The sequence below is a fragment of the Phodopus roborovskii genome, unplaced genomic scaffold (genome assembly GCF_943737965.1).
Source record: "Phodopus roborovskii unplaced genomic scaffold, PHOROB, whole genome shotgun sequence".
Taxonomy (NCBI): Eukaryota; Metazoa; Chordata; class Mammalia; order Rodentia; family Cricetidae; genus Phodopus; species Phodopus roborovskii.
Window position 1 is genome coordinate 146,174 of NW_026125307.1, and position 17,329 is coordinate 163,502.

General features: G+C 46.6%; 1 pseudogene; it reads right to left on the reverse strand.

Moving 5' to 3' along the window:
• Positions 1-1,535: 1,535 nt before the first annotated feature.
• Positions 1,536-8,093, reverse strand: LOC127213740 (acireductone dioxygenase-like; annotated as a pseudogene).
• Positions 8,094-17,329: the final 9,236 nt, after the last annotated feature.

Sequence of the window (17,329 nt, forward strand, 5' to 3'; positions counted from 1 at the left end):
TCAGGAACAATCCCCCTTTCTTGCTTGTGTCCTCCTAGACTGTTAATGCCTGTGGGTCTTGGACCCATCTGAACAACAACACCTCCGTGTAGCCCTTTCCAACCACACTGGTGAGAAGTAAGAGGCCAGAATGTGACCAGCCTCCCCAAGACCTTTATATAGAGCCCACCACTAGGGAAGCTCACAGGAGACAATACCAAGTCTGGAGCTCACCTAGGTCTGGTTCAAGCAGAGTCAATGCCAAAACCTTCATGTGCCATAAATCACCCTTGCTACATGTAGTTGGGTGTTCAAGCTACAAGATATGCAGGAGGCCAGGGTTTTAACTGGCCTGTGGACATTCATCTAGCATAAACAGCACACACAAAGGGAAGCCTGTGTGACAGTTTTCTACTACTGTGATAAACACCATAACTTTTGGGGGGAGGAAAAGGGCTATTTCAAGGTTGCAGTCTCTCATGTAGGGAAGTCAACAGAAATCTGGGGGGGGGGGGGGGAGAAAAAAAACTGAAACCAAAGCCATGAAGGAACACAGGCACCCAGAAAGTAGAGGCAAGAGGATCTCTGTGAGTTCCAGGCCAGCCACTGCTACAGAGTAATAGTCTTCAAAACAAACAACAATAGCCGGTAGACAAAAGCTACCCAGTCAGTCCTTACTTAAAGACAGTAGCTCTAGACGGGTAGAGCCCAGGATGTGCTGCTTGAGTTCTGAAGCTGAGGCAACTTCAGTCACCCACCCATGGCTCCAGCTCCCCCATACAGCAGAAGCAGAACCAATACAGTGACTAAGGAAATCACACTGAAAGCTATCACTAAGAGAACAGCCTGCCCTCCTATGGCATGGACTGTGGACTTTTCTGTAATTGTGACACACGACACATAAACATAATTTAGCATTATTATTCTTTATTTGTGGTGCTGGGGACCCACACCCAGGGCCTTGTGTATGCTAGGTTAGTGTTCTAAGTACCTAAAACACTTGAGGAGGAAAATCATACATTATACTTCTTTTGACTCTTGATTATAAAAAGGCTGAAATCACATTGGAAAATTTCTACCCTGATGTAGAAATTAACCATGCACATATAAAATCATATAAGGAGTCCAGAAGGGGGCTTTAATGAAACAAGTAAAATGCCATACACTGGCATGAGTGTAACACCACTTACCAGGAGCATATAATTAAGATAGCTGTTTTAATCTGAAGGAAAAAGAACTAATAACCTCACTTCCCCTCCCAAAGATCAGTGAGCAAGAAAAACATCTTCCTTCTGGTTAGTTGTGCTGGGTTTAACTGCCCCCTTCCAAAGGGCATAGCTTCACACTCCATTAGACAGCTACAGGACCTTCTGGCAGATCTGGTAGATCTGTTATGCATTAATACACACACCAACCCAGGGCTCCCATACCTTGACAGAGTTTGGGGAAAATTAAGGTCACTTGTTCACATTTTTGTGGCTTCCATGTAAGAATGACTTTTATAGATGCTTTTGATTACAAAGGTTCTGATCTGACAATCTTCCAAGGGAAAGCAGAGCTGGTCTGGCATCAAATTCATATACAAAAGCAGAGAGATGATCAACCTTCCCACCGGTAACCTCAGCAAGAGCCTCACATAGTGCAGTTACTCTTCAGAGAGCACTACTAGGCTCTTCCTTCCCAAAAACTTCACGTACTGTGCCCGGGCATCAAAATGGTCAGCCGGACGGTTGTACGGTGTCCACACAGGATCTCCCACAAACAGCCGCATGGCCTTCACATAATTCTGAAAAACAAGCCCCACATCTCACTGAACACTTCTACTCATTACGTGGGAACAATCGAGGCAGCACTCAAAGCTGTCTCATCCACTAGCACTCAGCTCCTTCACACCTCTGTGCAAGCAGTGTGGCTACTTCCAAGCAGCATAAGCATCTGCACTCCTGCTCCGGGTCCACACCTGAGCAGAAACAGGTCTGGACTCCGCCTACCCTCCTTACTTCCTCCCCTGGGCACAGCCCTTCCATCACCAGACCCCTGCCGCTTAGCTGGTAGGAGAATAATCCGTCAGCACTTATATTAACCAGAAATGCAGTTTCCATGCAGCCCTTACCTTCATTCTACAAATAAACACACCCATGGAAAACTGACCAAATGCATGTTACAGAACCATTGACATCCACAATGTGGGAATAAGCTCATCGACAGGGATTCCCTATCCAGTGGGTAAATCACTGTTAAACAAATCAGGCTTGTCTTACTGTGCAACTGTGAACAAGAGGCGGGTTCTTTGTGCACCCCGAAGTGCACCAAGTGGAAAGAGCCTGCTGCCTCTGGGGTCAAAGGAGGAAAGAGAGAATGGTGACTCTGAATATGCTAACACCCTCTAAAGCAGTGGTTCCCAACCTGGGGCTCGAGACCCCCCTTTGGGGTATCTTGCATATCAGATATTTACATGCTGACAGTAGCAAAATTAGTTATGGTGTAGCAATGAAATAGTTTTATGGTTGGGGTCATCACAGCATGAAAAACTGTATTAAAGGGTTGCAGCATTAGGGAGGTTGAGAACCAGTGATCTAAAAGGAACTATGGAGATGCAGCCGGTGACGTTCTTCAGGGATAGAACTGGGGCCTGGAGGAAGAGGGGAAGAGAACACTGTTCATGACCTCCTTGTATCCATCTCATAATTCTTAATTCTTATTTTTGCTCTGTTTTTTCAGGGTCTCACCTTACCCAACCTATCCTCAAAACCTGGTATGTAGCTGAACATGACATTGAGCCCTATTACTCCTGCCTGAACCTCCCAAATGCTGAGGTGACAGACATATGCCACCATACCTGGCTTCATAATTCTGAATTTTAAATCATGTGCATTTACTATTAATTTGGAAGGGCTAAGAGTGATGACTCAATAGTTAAGGGTGCATATGCCCTTGAAGGGGGCCCAAGTTCAGTTCCCAGCACCCATTTCAGGTGGCCCACAATCACAACTCCAGTTCCAGAAGGCCCAGTGTCTTCTTCTAGGTTCCGCAAGAACCTGCACCCGTGAGCACTTACCCCAACAGACAAACACATAATTTAAAAATAAAATTTGTTTTAGTTAACTTGGGCTAGGGATGTAGCTCAGTTGTTAGACTGTCAGTCCAGCATGAGGCCCCCTTATTCTATCCACAGCACTACAGAAACTAGGTCTGGTGGCAAACACCCATAATCCCAGCACTGGGGAGGTCGAGACAGGAAGATCAGAATTTTGAGATCATCCTCAACTACATAATGAATTCAAGGCCAGCCTGGAATACAGGAGACCCTGCCTTAAAACCAAAAATGATACTTTAATATCAGGTTTAACCATAAATGTCTACTAAAACCCTAATCCCTGTGTTTACTTCCAGACCTAATTGATGTGGGATAATGTTCTTGTTCACTGTAAAGGTTTGTCACTTGCAATGGTTTAATAAAACTTCGGATTGACCAGTAGCCAGGTAGAAGGTATAGGTAGGGCTACCAGACTAGGAGAATTCTGGGAAGGGGAATGCAGAAAGGAGTTGCCTGCCAGACACAGAGGAAGCAAAATGAGATTGCCTTACTGAGAAAAGGTGCCAAGCCACATGGCTAAACATAGATAAGAATTATGTGTTAATTTAAGTTGTAAGAGTTTGTTAGTAATAAGCCTGAGTAATAGGCCAAACGGTTTATAATTAATATAAGCCTCTGTGTGTTTATTTGGGACTGAACGGCTGAAGGACGAGGCTGGGCAGAAACTTCCATCTACACCTAATAACTGTACTGCATGACTGCTGAGGTCCCCAAATAAGAGTGCCCCCATCCTATAGGTGCCCTGCCATCAGTAACAAGTGCAGGCTCCCCATTCAGCGAGGTGTGGGTCTCTCTCCTGAGATACCTGCTGCTTTCACCGAACGCTGTGCCACTGTTCACCAAGAACAAAAGTGAGATCCTAACCCTTCCCACGAGGCTCCACTGGCTCTCTCTGAGGCAGCTGTGACTGGCCGTGTGTCTAGGAGATGAGTCTCTAGCAACACAGCTATGGAGTCACCATGGCCACCTGTGATGTCTATGCACAGGCCAGACCACAGCACAGCACACTCTCACCTTCTCATCCAGCGTGAAACGGTGATAGATGCCGGCAGGAAGTGTGATCATGTCCCCCTTCTCCATGGAAATCCGGATCCATTTGTCCTCCTTGTCCCTGACATCGAAATACCCACTGCCCTCTAGGATGTAGCGGATCTCCTCATCCAGGTGCAGATGCTCTTCGAAGAACATCTTGATCTAGTGGGAGAGGAAGCTGTCAGGAAGCCCCAGCCCTTACAGCCAGACTACGGTGAATGCTACAAGCCATTAAAAGTACTAGGAGCTGAGCCAGGGGAGATGACACCATTGGTAAAAGCACCTGCCACCACGACTGATGTCTTGAATTTAATCCCCCAGACCCCAAATGGTAGGAGAAGCCAACTGAGACAGGTTCTCATGGAGCCTGGGCTGGCCTCAAACTTGCTAAGTAGCTGAGATGAACTTGAACTTCTGATCCTCCCATGCCTTCACCTTCCAACTGCTACCATTACATGCTCCGCTCTGTGAGGACATTGTTAATGACTCAGTGCCACCAAACTCAAATGGCCCCAGTGAAGTGGTCAGGTGCCCTGAAGACACCACCCCTAAGATCTCAGGAAAACATCCAAGTCTAGGGAAGAGCCAGGTCCGGAGCTGTGAATCCCATGGAGAAAACCCCAAGCTGATCCAGGATTCACTGGTAGATCCTACCACACAAAAGGGATAAAGCACCACCACCAGTCACCACCCTCAAAATAGCTGGAAAGGAGGGAATCACCCACCTCACTCCATGAGGACAGTATCGCCCTGCCCCAAATCACACTAAATAGAAAGTCTTGTGTTAACAGGCAGGAAGGTGATGATTCTCTTCAGGCAGGGCCTGCTCACCTTCTCCTCAAAATTGGGAAGTGTATCTTTGCATATGGTAATGATGTCCATCCAGGAGTAGTTTCTCTCTTTCCGGATCTTTTCCAGTTCTGGATCATTCTCGTACTTGTCAGCATCCAACTATGTAAGTTTAAGCAAAATGGAGGCCATCTTAGCACAAGGATGTGTAACAAGTGAGCTAGGAGTTTGGCCCCTGGTACAATGCTTGCTCCCCAGCCCTATATGAAGGAAGCATAGTAACATGCACCCTTCCAGACCTGCAACTGGATCACCTAACGGGACATCTTTTATTCTTTGCCAGTCCTAGCCCAGCCTTCCTCCTCCTCCCATTTGATAAACCATCCGTTTTCCACAGTGCCAGCTCTGCTTGAGTTTGCTGTCTTCTGCCACCAGTCCTGCTGGGTCCTCCACATTTCCAAGTGAACTTCTTATCCCTCATACCCTCGGCGTGTGTGTGGCCACTCTCCATCTTCCATGCAGTCTTACTAAGCTCTGTGTGATCAGCATGCTTCCTGTGCACAGACCAAGCTCAAGTTCATCAAGATGGACTGGGAGAGCTACTATGCTTTGACCCGACTTGGCTTTTCTACTTCTATCTGCCCCCATCCCTCCACTGTTAAAGAAACCTGATTCTAAGCTGAAAAAATAACCACTTGCCATTCTTAAAAATCCACTGAAAAGGTGGGCCTGAAAAGATGGCTCATCGGTTAAGGGCACTGACTGCTTTCCCAAAAGACCAGGGTTCAAATCCCAGCACCCACATGGCAGCTAACAATTGTCTGTAACGCCAAGATCTGACACTCTCACTCAGACTTACCAGCACGCAAAACACCAATGCCTATACAATAAAAGTAAATAAACTTAAAAAAAAAAAAAACAAGAAAGGATTTTTTAAAAATTCCTGGGAAGTGTTGTGGTGGCTCATGACTGTAATTACAGCTACTCAGAATGCAACAGAGTTGTGAGTTGGGGGCCAGCCTAAGCACCATAGCAAAAATCCATCTCAAAAAAAAAGAAAAATAATACACATTCACACCCCTTTCCTGGCAAGGTTCCATACCTAAAATTCCTGCTCACAATCTTTGTGTATCATAATCTTACCTATTCTCTAAAGTCCAAAGTCAAGGACTGCCCCCCTCTTTCTGACATGTTTTGAAAGGCTCCAGGAAGAACTAATCTAAAATCTTACTTGAAGCTTTAGCAATGAACTTAGTGATTCTTAGTTTTTGTTTTGCAAAGAAGTGCACATTTTATCACCATCAGAACAGCACACTAATGCACTAGCATCAATACATTTTATACGTATGGGTATTATGCATGCATGTATGTCTGCACACCACTTTTGGACCTAGCATGGGGTGGGGAGGGGTAGGCAGGGGCAGAAGAGAACAGGAGATCCTCTGCAACTGGAATTACAGATAATTGTGAGCCAGCCAGATGGTTGTGGCCCACACCTTTAATCCCAGCACTCAGGAGGCAAGAGGCAGGTGGATCTCTGTGAGTTTGAGGTCTACAGAATGAGATCCAGGATGGGCTCCAAAGCTACACAGAGAAATCCTACACAGATAATTGTGAGCTGATGGCAAAGGAACCTGTGCTCTTAGCTCTGAGCCATCTGTCCATCCCTAATATATATTTTTAACAAGCCTGCAGCATGACACACTTAATGCCATTTTCAGTGCTGAATGTGCTCCTGCCTAATCCCTTTGTGCAATCTTTGTCACCTACAAGACAACATAAAAGGAGGGCCCACAGTGGAGTCACAATTGCTCCTGCATGAGGGAGTGTGGCCCTACAGCTCTGCAAAGGGAGCTGTTTAAGCCTTCTGTGAGCAGCTCTTAGTTGGCCTTCACCTGACACCAAAGGTACCTGATCTGATTCCAATATCAACTGTGCAAATAATTTCCTGTTTACAGATAATCTGGTACATGCAGGAAGTCTTGAGTTTGCCTCCTAAAGTATCTGTGAGGATTGCCAGAAGGGACTAAGATAATATTCCAAACAAAAGTTCTCTCAATCCAACTGTGTGGTCATGAGAGGGGTCTTTATCACCCTGCTGCCCCCTTTCCCTAAGAACTTCTGCAGTGGGAGGGAAGACTAACTCCTCCACTGGACAGGAATGCCAGGGGCCTCTCTGAGCAAACATCCCACCCCACCCCAGAGGCACAGCTTGACTTACATGACATGGCTTCAGTTAACTAAAAGGCACTAATTTTGGAGGTCACCAGGTGAGTGTGTAGGGGCCATCATGGATACCTAGATTACTTCTCAGAAACTAGAAGGGTATGTTTTTTGAAACTACCCCCCCCATGCCTGAGCTGGTGTCCAACGAGTGGCGTTTTGATTCAGGAGGCCAAAAGTGCATCAACCACATCATTTTCTGGACATGTGTCCCAATGCAGAGCCACCTTTCACCCTGCTTCCTATCTCAAAAGTATCCTAGCAGAGATGGATTTGAGCATTGTTCCCACTTCACATGGCCACCCTATGCAGATGCATCCACAGGTCCTTACTTCAGTTGTGGGCTTTTTGCTATGAGTGCTCTGTCTACAAGTATGCCTGCATACCAGAAGAGATCATCAGATCCCATTATAAACAGTTGTGAACTGCCATGTGGTTGAATTGAACTCAGGACCTCTGAAAGTACAGCCAGTGCTCTGAACCGCTGAGCCATCTCTCCAGCCCCAGGCTTCTATGGTTTTAAGGGACACGACTGCAAAGTTCCTCAGGCGTGACTCTAAGCCAGATGGTTTGCATTTCACTTTGACCTTATCAAGGCAGACAAGCTAGAACCAGTCACCCCTCCACCAGCCCCAGTGTTGGAACCTGAGTCACCCGTGACACTACCACGTGACTGACAGGTGGCACTGCGTTTGCAAACATTAGCTGTGAGCGCAGACGCGTGCTACGAGAAAGCAGGCCCAAAATCCTATAGTTTCAGAGAGATACAGGAGGGAGAGGCCATGCTGAACATGCGCCGGCTCCCCAAGCCTCTCAGTGCGCAGGCGCGCGCTGCTCCGGTCTGCACTCCTACCTTCCAGTACAACACTCCGAGTGCGCAGCTGCTCCAGGCCCACAGGGCGGTCGGGCTGCGCGCGGTGGGGAGCATCCGCGGGTCGGCCGCGGATTCGTCCATGTACCAGGCCTGCACCATGTCGATGGCAGCTTCCGCGAGCGGCGCTGGAGGGAGCAGGGCTGGACCCGGGCGAGCCGGGACCGTTTGTGGGCGGGGCTGACGGGGAGGGCGGGGTCGTACGAAACGTTTAGTCCGTCCCAGGTGGAATCCGAGATTGCAACGTTGGCTGCAGAGCTCTGTTGGGCAGGACATTGATCATCGCCAGACGTGGCACCTACAGGCTGTGCTTGGTCTTTTCTGTACCAACATGCGTGGCTGGCAAAAGCAGTAATTCATTCTTAATTCACAGGAGTGAAAGCAAATGCAAACCGAAAAGCATGTTGTCTAAACAGCCCAGGGGCTCATGGCATCTGCAGATGCAGTCACACAGAGGATCCCGGGGTCAGGGACGGAACTCTGGCCTCGGCACCCGCAGATGAAACAGCTATCCACAGTCGCAGCAGTTACGTGTCTTCCCTGCTACCCTTGCTGTAGTAAAATACTCTGATAAGGGCAGCTTAAAGGTAGAAAAGGTTTGTTGGGTTCACTGTTCCACATTGAAGTCCATCACTGGGGGCAGCGGAGCTGTCAGAGCAGGAATTGGAAGCAGGTAGTCAAGGGTACAGAGAAGTGAACGCATGCGTGCATACTGACGACAGCCCCCTCTGTACTTGCCATGCCTAAGGAATGGTGCTACCCACAGAGGCAAATCGTATTTGAATTAATGAAATTTAGACAGTTCCCCCACAGGCCAGCCTGATCTAGACAATTTCTCAATGATATCTCTCCCTGGGTGATTATAGATTTGTTAAGATAACAGTTAAAATTATGGCTCAACAGTTAAGAGCACTTGATGCTCTTTCAGAGGAACCAGATGCGGCTCCCAGCAGCCACCTGGTAGGTCACAACCATCCATAACTCCAGTTCTTGGGGATCTGATACCCTCTTCTGACTTCTGTGGGTATGCTCAGATGTGATGATCATACGTGCAAGCAAAACACTTATAAATAAATCTAAAATACATAAAAACTAACCACCACATTATTAGGTGAGTCACAGAATAAAAACAATTGTTCCTTCAGATAATCTGATTAAGAAAGCCCTGTTGGTGGGACTTATAACTCTCAATATGATGCACTGGCTAATTCATGATCCGTGAAATGGGTAAGGATGTGATAAAGATCCAAAGGATGACAAATGTCTGTCATCTCAGGGTTGGGTAAACAGGAGCACACAAGATTTTCCCGGGGAGGGGGGGAGGTTTGGGCTAGCCATCTTTGATGGGAAATATATATGTATGTATGTATGTATGTATGTATGTATATATATGTATATGTATATATGTATGTGTGTATATAGATATAGATTTTTTAAAGGTAAGAAAACAGAAGATGGATTTATGGAAATTGTGTCCACAGGAAGTGACAAGGCAGGGGTCTGAACTCAGAAGGCCTAACCCAAACGTCTCTGCAGATAGCTGCTAAAATATAGAGCAAGTAGCAAAACTTTTTGCTCAGCCATAGAAGTAACAGTCTTGAAACTGGGAGGTTGCCCCCTCTCCTGCCCCTGCTGGCAGCTCCTAGCTACAGCAGCGCAGTAGGGATCCCCAAGCAGTCTGTGTTGGTTGGCCTCTGTCTTAGGCAGACATCTTTTCTGTCCCAACTGGGATAGAGAGGGCAGAGGTGCTGCCAAGAAAATCATACTTTAGAAAAGTAAGATGGTGGAGATGCCCCTGAGGAACTGTAAAAGGGAAACTCTGCGTTCACCAGCATCGGTTCAAGCGGAATCGTGGAAATAGCTGTTCTGCCCCAGAGAGTTCCCCTTTGAAGGAGACTCTTCTGAGCTTGAACCGTTTCTTCCAGAACAGCCAGCGGCAGCCCAGAATCGCTTTCATGACCAGAATTTATTGCCCCAGTTAAGACGCTTGGGAAGAACAGTTCAAATGTTTTTGAAAGAGAGCTGGTCTCCATCATTGCAGACCTGCTTGGGCTGGTACCCTCTAGTCTTCTGTGAGAATGTGAGGCTAGTATAGTCTTTATATAGAAGTCCCCTTTTTTAGACAAGGTTTCACTGTGTTGCCCTGGGTGGCTTAGTAGTTTCTGTGTAGATCAAGTTGCCGTCACACTCACAGAGATCAACCTGTACCTGCTTCTCGAGTGCTGGTCATTTCTAAATATAAAGGCTATTCTTAGGTTTGAGCAGAGGTAAACTCATATAATCCTAGGTCTTGGAAGTTGAGGCAGGCACACTGAGAGATCAAGGTCAGGCTGGGCTGATAAGCAAGATCCTGTCTCATGTAACAATAGCAATGACAAAAACAGGCTAGGGGTGTGGCCAGCACTGCAGAAAAACATTCTTAAAGATTTGTTGTGTTATTTGTAAGTATGAATGTTTACTTGTATGTATGGATATGCTACATAGGCCTGCCTGGGGAGGCCAGAAAAAGACATTAGATCCCTGGAACTGAAGTTACAAACAGTTGTGAGCCACCATGTGGGTGTTGGCAACCTAACTGGGATCCTCTGCAAGAGAACTGCTCTTAACCCCTCTCAAGACACTCAAAAAAAAAATTTTAATCTTTATGTGCATTGGTGTTATGCCATGGGTGTCAGGTTCCCTGGAACTGGAGTTACAGTTGTGGATTGCCATGTGAGTGCTGGGAATTGAACCTGAGTCTTCTGGAAGAGCAGTCAGTGCTCTTAACCACTGTCCAGACCCACAAAACATTCTTAAACTGGAAAGTTATGCACGCCTATAATCCCAGCACTAGAGATGCCAGAAAGATGGTTAGGCCAGACTGGCTACATCATTGGGCTCAAAAACAAGATCCTTAGCTCACAGAGCATTCGAAAGAGGCAGCAGTATGCACCTGGCTGTTTGATATGTGGGTCATGCTGTGTGCTATTAATAATTTTTATCTGATCACCATGTACCTATGTCTCCCTGACCTGGGGGTTGGGGATGTATAGTCTTGATGTTTTCCCTTGTTTGCAGGCTAACAGGTTAGCCCTACCCAATGAGTGGATGTAACCGGAGAGACCCCACACAGTGGTAGTAGAAAATCTTGCTAGACTCCAGCATTTTTGCACAAGTCCCTGAGCACAGTACCCACAGGATGAGAATGAGTCCTGCAGCTTCACCCAGGGGGCTGAACTAAGGGAGGGAGAACCTGGAGTTGAGGGGAACCCGAGATCCACCCTCCAGAGATGGGGTCATATTCAGTCAGATGTGCAGCTGCTATGTTTCCTGTCCAGGATTGACACCATGTCTTCTGGTTGTGATTCAACGGTCAGGAACAGACAGCTGAGCCTCCAATGGACTCCATTAGCATACTACTCCAGCTAACTATGTGCCCTCACTCCAATCCTCGCCCCTATTTCGTCCTTATTGTTTGGACACTTTAGGATGCAGGTGATGGGACGCCAAAGTTCTTTCAGTTCCACACCTGAGGGTTATAGTGGCTTTCAACATGGCTGGGTGCTGGCTACTCTCCTTCCCTCCTTGTACCTTGTATTGTCTCCCTCTCTCCCTCCCTGTCAGCCACCATCTCTCTTCTCTCCATCCCTCACTCCCTTTTCTCTGTGTGGTAGCTTATTTAATTAATTATGTATTTATTTTTTTAACTAACTTAATGTAGTAACTCATTTCCTATTACTATAACACAACACCTGAGACTCTGTTGTTCTTTAGGTCACAGGTGTGGGTTGAGGGTCCAAGATTAACTAGCCTCACCCGCTTGACCTGTGGTAGTGAATATCAGCTGCATTTGCTTCACAGCAGACAGCACCGTGGTGGGAACATGTTTAAGGGAGAGACTATATGGGAAGCCAGAGATGTGCTGAAGCCAAGGTCTTTATCACCTGCCCTCACAGTATGTGGGATCTATAGAGAACCACCTGACTTCTGAGGACAATGCCTCTGGTGGCCTAACCGCCTGGGAGAGGTCCCACCACCTTCATGCAGAGGAAAGGCATGAACTTCCCCCACATGAGCTTTGGGGACAGATGCAAACCACAGGACAGCCACCAGCATCTGTCTTTACAGCTACTGGTAACTCAGAGGAGGGGGCTCTTTCTGTAACATCCAGCATCCAGTCTTCTGGAAAATTCTAGGCAGCCTAGGTAAGTCCAGAAGGAAAGAGAAAAAAAAAAAAAAAAAAAAAAAAAAAAAGACCTGTGGATCTCTGTAGGACTGGGGAGGGAGCTCTGTGCAGCAAGAGCAGCAAGACAAGGAAGCATTCCAAAGCACCCACTGCCAACCTGTCCAAGCCTCTTGCTCTCTGTGTGTCTGTCTAGCAGAGCTGGGACTCAGGGACACAGGAGGCAAGCAGAACTGCATTTGGCCTGGGTCCTTAGGGACCTCTTCATGGCCAGTCCTTCTCAGACCCAGCCAGAGAAATGAGGAGCTTACCCACTGTGGAGCCCATGTTCAAACTACTTTTCCTGTTAAGGTCAGAACTGAATTAATGTCTTCAAAATGGAAGAAGAGCCTGGAGGGCTTTGTGGGAAATAGAAAATGCTAAGGGGGGGCCGCAGAATAACTAATTGAAGATGCAGAGATGGCTGGAAGCTATGTGAGACTCTGGGGTCCAGGAGCTGGCTCTGACAACAAACAAAACTGTGCTGTGAAACTCAAGGGCCCAGATATAAATAAGCATGGCTAACCAGAAGGCGTGGATAACAGGGAATCAGTGAGACTGACACAAGGAAATCTAGCAAGTGCCTGGACCAGGCAGGAGATAAATGTATTCCTGCCTCCAGCTTAAAATGGGGAACAATCCCAGAAATGCCATTCAAAGCTGGGTTATCAAATGTTGGAATTATCGAAGCTGGATGACAGAGATAGCTAGTCATCAGACTATCCTTTGTCACTCATCTATGTCTGAAAAGGTCCCACTAAGATTTTTAAGGTCTCTGTATATAAAGAAATAAGCCATCTGTGTAATTTTTTTAAGAGGAAAAAGAGGGAAGGGGATAGATATCTTAACAAAGAAGCCATGCCTAGAGAAACAGCTGCTTGGAGGCCACATTCAGCAAAAATGCTGTTCAAGCTAATTAAAAGGAAATCCTGCCTCTTGATCCTAATAATATGTCTCTGAAAGAAACATGGATGACTTGAATATGACTCTAGGCTTTTTTTCCCTAGAAGAAAAATGGGGGAATATTATCAAGATATTGAATGATCTCAATCAACTCCTAGGACAAAAATCAGCTGGAAACTTATTTGATGAAAGAGGGCCATTTTTCTTCAGATCCAGGATTTCTCTGTCCCCCAAAGGTACAATGAAATATTTCCAGGTTGGGCATTGGGGGTGCATGCCTTTAGTCCCAGCACACTCAGGAGGCACACTCAGGAGGCAGAGGGCAGGCAGATTTCTGTGAACTTGGAGCCAGCCTGGTCTAAGGAGCTAATTCCAGGACAGTTCCAAGCAATATGGAGAAACTCCCTGCCTCAAAGAAAAAAGAAAAAAAAAAAAAAAAAAAAAAAGAAAGAAAGAAAGAAAGAAATATTTCCAGGTTACAAGAGAAACTGGCAGGTCTCCATCTTCTGAAACTGCTAACACTCTGGGTGTGATAGATGGGTCACATCTTTAATTCCCACACTCAAGCACAGGAAGGTGGCTCTCTATGAGTTCAAGACCAGCCGGGTCTGCTTGGTGAAACCCTGTCTCAAAAAAAAAACAAAAATAGACCTATTTGGTGGCGCAAACCTTTTAATCCCAGCACTCAGGAGGCAGAAGAAGGTGGATCTCATGATTTTGGCCGGCCTGGTCTAGAGAGCTAGTTCCAGGTCAGCCAGGGCTACACAGAGAAACCCTGGCTCAAGCTGCCAATAAGCAAACGTGCACTGGCATAAAGTTGTTGACACTTTTAGGCCTCACTCTAACGGTCACTTCTAATCCCAGGGCCTCTCAAAAGTTCCTACTTCCCAACAGGTGAAATCACAATCTAACCCACTGCGGTGAAACATCCTTCTCCAACGGTGATAAAACGGTTTGCTATTTGGGGAGGCATCATAGTATCTACTATTTCTGAATGTTCCACATGTATTCGTGATAAACTTCATGTTGTGTAATCGGGGAACTGGGTCAGTGGAAAGCAGAATCTCAAGACCAAGTGAAGTTAGTATTGATGGGGCATTTGAAGCTTAACCCTAACAAGCTTTGAGTTAAGTAAGGACATTGATATGGAAGGTGGAATATGCAGATAGGATTCACAAGACAGTTGAGTGTGCAACCAGTGTCCCAGTGACTAGCAGTTCCTCACACTGGAAGAGCTAATAACCCACAGCTGAGGCGGCAGAAGCCAGTGACTGCCCCAGCCTCCGCCTTTATTGAGTCCCAATATCAATCATTTATACCGTGGAGCTTCTCGATATGAGCAATGTGGCTAAAATTGCCAGAGGGATTAGGGAGAGATTGCTCAGTATTGTAATAACATTTGCTGCCTGGGGGCTTTATAAATCTAACACCAAGTTCCTACGGGATCCAATACCCTCTTCTGGCCTCGAGAGCTATCCTGAACTCCAGGTGTGGGAGCCATGGGGGCGACACTGCCAGCAAGGGCACAGGCTTCTGGCTGTTCAGGAGATGCGGATTGCAGAGGCTGGAATGTAAACAAGAGCTCCCTCAAACTGATGAGGTGGTGCCCTGCTCTGACATTTCCTTCCTGCACACACGTGTTCTCAGAGAGCTCTCAGTCTCCACAGTCTATCACTGAGCATCATCCTGACAGTCCCATGGGGTCTACAGATGTGACACAGGCGGTGTCTAAATCCTAGTGGGATAGACTGAACCTACAGCAGACACAGCCATTTCAGCAATTGCTCCAAAGGACTCAAGTTAGAGAAGAAAAGTCAGGAGTGACTATAGACATCAATCAAGAAGAAGGCCCCAGTGGGGAATCTGAGGTCTCTTCTCTTCATCCTGAACCGAGCCACATGCTATCCAGCTGCTGTTGACCAGATATGTGCGGGTGAAACAGAGCTCTGGTTATGTTTGTCAAAGGAGAGTCTGGACTGGGTGCAAGAGCCTGGAGTGAGAAGGGTAAAAGCAAGTGCCAGCATTCACCTCTCTGTGTCCTGAGTGCATGTGTAACCAGCTGCCTTAGTACTGCTGCTACCATGGCTTCCCTGCTGTGATGGACGGTACCACCACAAACCATGAGCCAAAATAAGTACTTCCAGATGTAGCTTAGAAAAGTCAAGTGTGTGACAGGAAGGAAATGTCAGAGCAGGCACCCTTCACTGAGCTTGAGGGCTCTTGTTTACATTACCCCAACACCTAGAGGAAGCCACTGGTGAAAAAGATACACATATGAAGACAAAAACATTCTTCATTTCTGCCCTAGGGTTTCCCACTTGCTCCAATGAAACACCATGAGGATCAAAAAGGCAAGTTGGAGAGCCAAGGGCTTACTTACCTTACACTTCAGCATGGCTGTTCATCACTGAAAGTAGAAGTCTGGACAGGAACTCCAAACAGACCAGGATTCTGGAGGCAGAAACTGATGCAGAGAGGCCATGGAGGATGCTGCTCACTGGCTTGCTCAGCCTGCTTTTCATAGAACCCAGAACCATCGGGGGCAGTGGTGGCACATGCCTGTAATCCCAGCACCCGGGAGGCAGGAGGCAGGCAGATCTCTTGAGTTCCAGACCAGCCTGGTCTACAAGAACTAGCTAGTTCCAGAACAGCCTCCAAAAACACAGAAACCCTGTCTCAAAAAAAAAAAAAAAAAAAAAAAAAAAAAAAAAAAAAAAAAAACTAGGATCCAACAGCTCAGGGATGGCACCAGCCTCCACTGAACTGGGTCTTCCCTGTTGATCATTAGCGAGAAAATGCCTCACAGCTGGATCTCGGAGGAATTTCTCGGCTGAGGCTCCTTCCTCTGATGACTCTAGCTTGTATCAAATTGACAACACAAAACCACCCAGTACAGTTCCCAAGGGCGGATATATTCAACTCAAACTCAGTGTTGGTTTTTTATTTATTTGCATTTATTTTTAATCATTTAGCGGGGCTGGAGAGATGGCTCGGAGGTTAAGAACACTGATTGCTCTTCCAGAGGTCCCAACAACCACATGGTGCCTCACAACCATCTGGGAAGAGATTTGGTGCCCCCCTTCTGAAATATAGGCAGAACACTAAAAAAAGTATAATAATTTTTAAAAAGTCATTTAGTAGTCAGGTGTTTAGTGGTGCGCACCTTTAATCTCCCAGCACTTGGGAGGCAGGAGGCAGGTTGATCTCTCAGGAGTTCGAGGCCAGCCTGGCCTGCAGAGGAGTTCCAGGACGGGCTCCAAAACAATACAAAGAAACCCTGTCTCTAAAAAAAAAAAATAAATAAATAAAATCATTTAGTTTATGTGTTTATTTCTCTGTGTATCTCTGTGCAGTCTGCTCTGTGTGTGTGTGTGTGAACAGTTTTCAGAAACCTGTCCTTTCCTTCTACCCAGTTGGCTCCAGGGATGGAACATGGGTAATAAGCTTGACAGCAAGTGACTTTACCTACTGATCCATTTGACAGGCCTCCTGGAAATTCCCTGAGCTTGGAGTCAGGGTGACCTTCCCCACCTCCATGTCTTTTTCCATGCTGAACTTTCAAGTTACTTGTATCTAGCCACCCCAGAACATCTGCTTCACAGGAATATGTTGTTATAGACAGGACCTGTGTCTAATGCTGAAGATGAGGACCTCGGACCGTAGTCTACTATTTCCCAGATCTGGAGAGACCCTGAGCACCTTGTGAGTTTACACTGTATAAACTGACATGACTACCCCATGGTGTGGTTAAGGAAGGTTTATGTTGTAGATATAAGAGAGACAACAGCTTGAGGCACCTGTTGTAAGCAGTAAGTTTGTTTAAACATGCAAAGATGTGTTGCATTTCTGTTTTATTATGTAAAAGAAGTGTTGCAGGCTTACCTTGCTCTGCCCAAGGTACCTCTGGTCTAACAAAAAGCTTAAATAAGTAGAGATGGAGTAGAGACAGGTAGGTGGGACCTACATGCAGGGCAGCAAGTGTAAGTAATGAGAGGAATTTAAGGTTGGTGGCAAAATAGTCAAATCAGCTAAAAGAAGGAAGATGGGAAGCAGGACATACTGAAAATGAAAGAGGGCAAAAAGCTATGACTTCAAAAATGGAGATAGACGAAGACATAGGCAGCAGTGGCTCACACTTAATCCCAGTACTCAGGAGGAAGCAGGTGGATCTCTGGGGAATGCCAGGCCAGCCTGGTCTACAGAGCAAGTGCCAGGACAGGCTCCAACGCTGCAC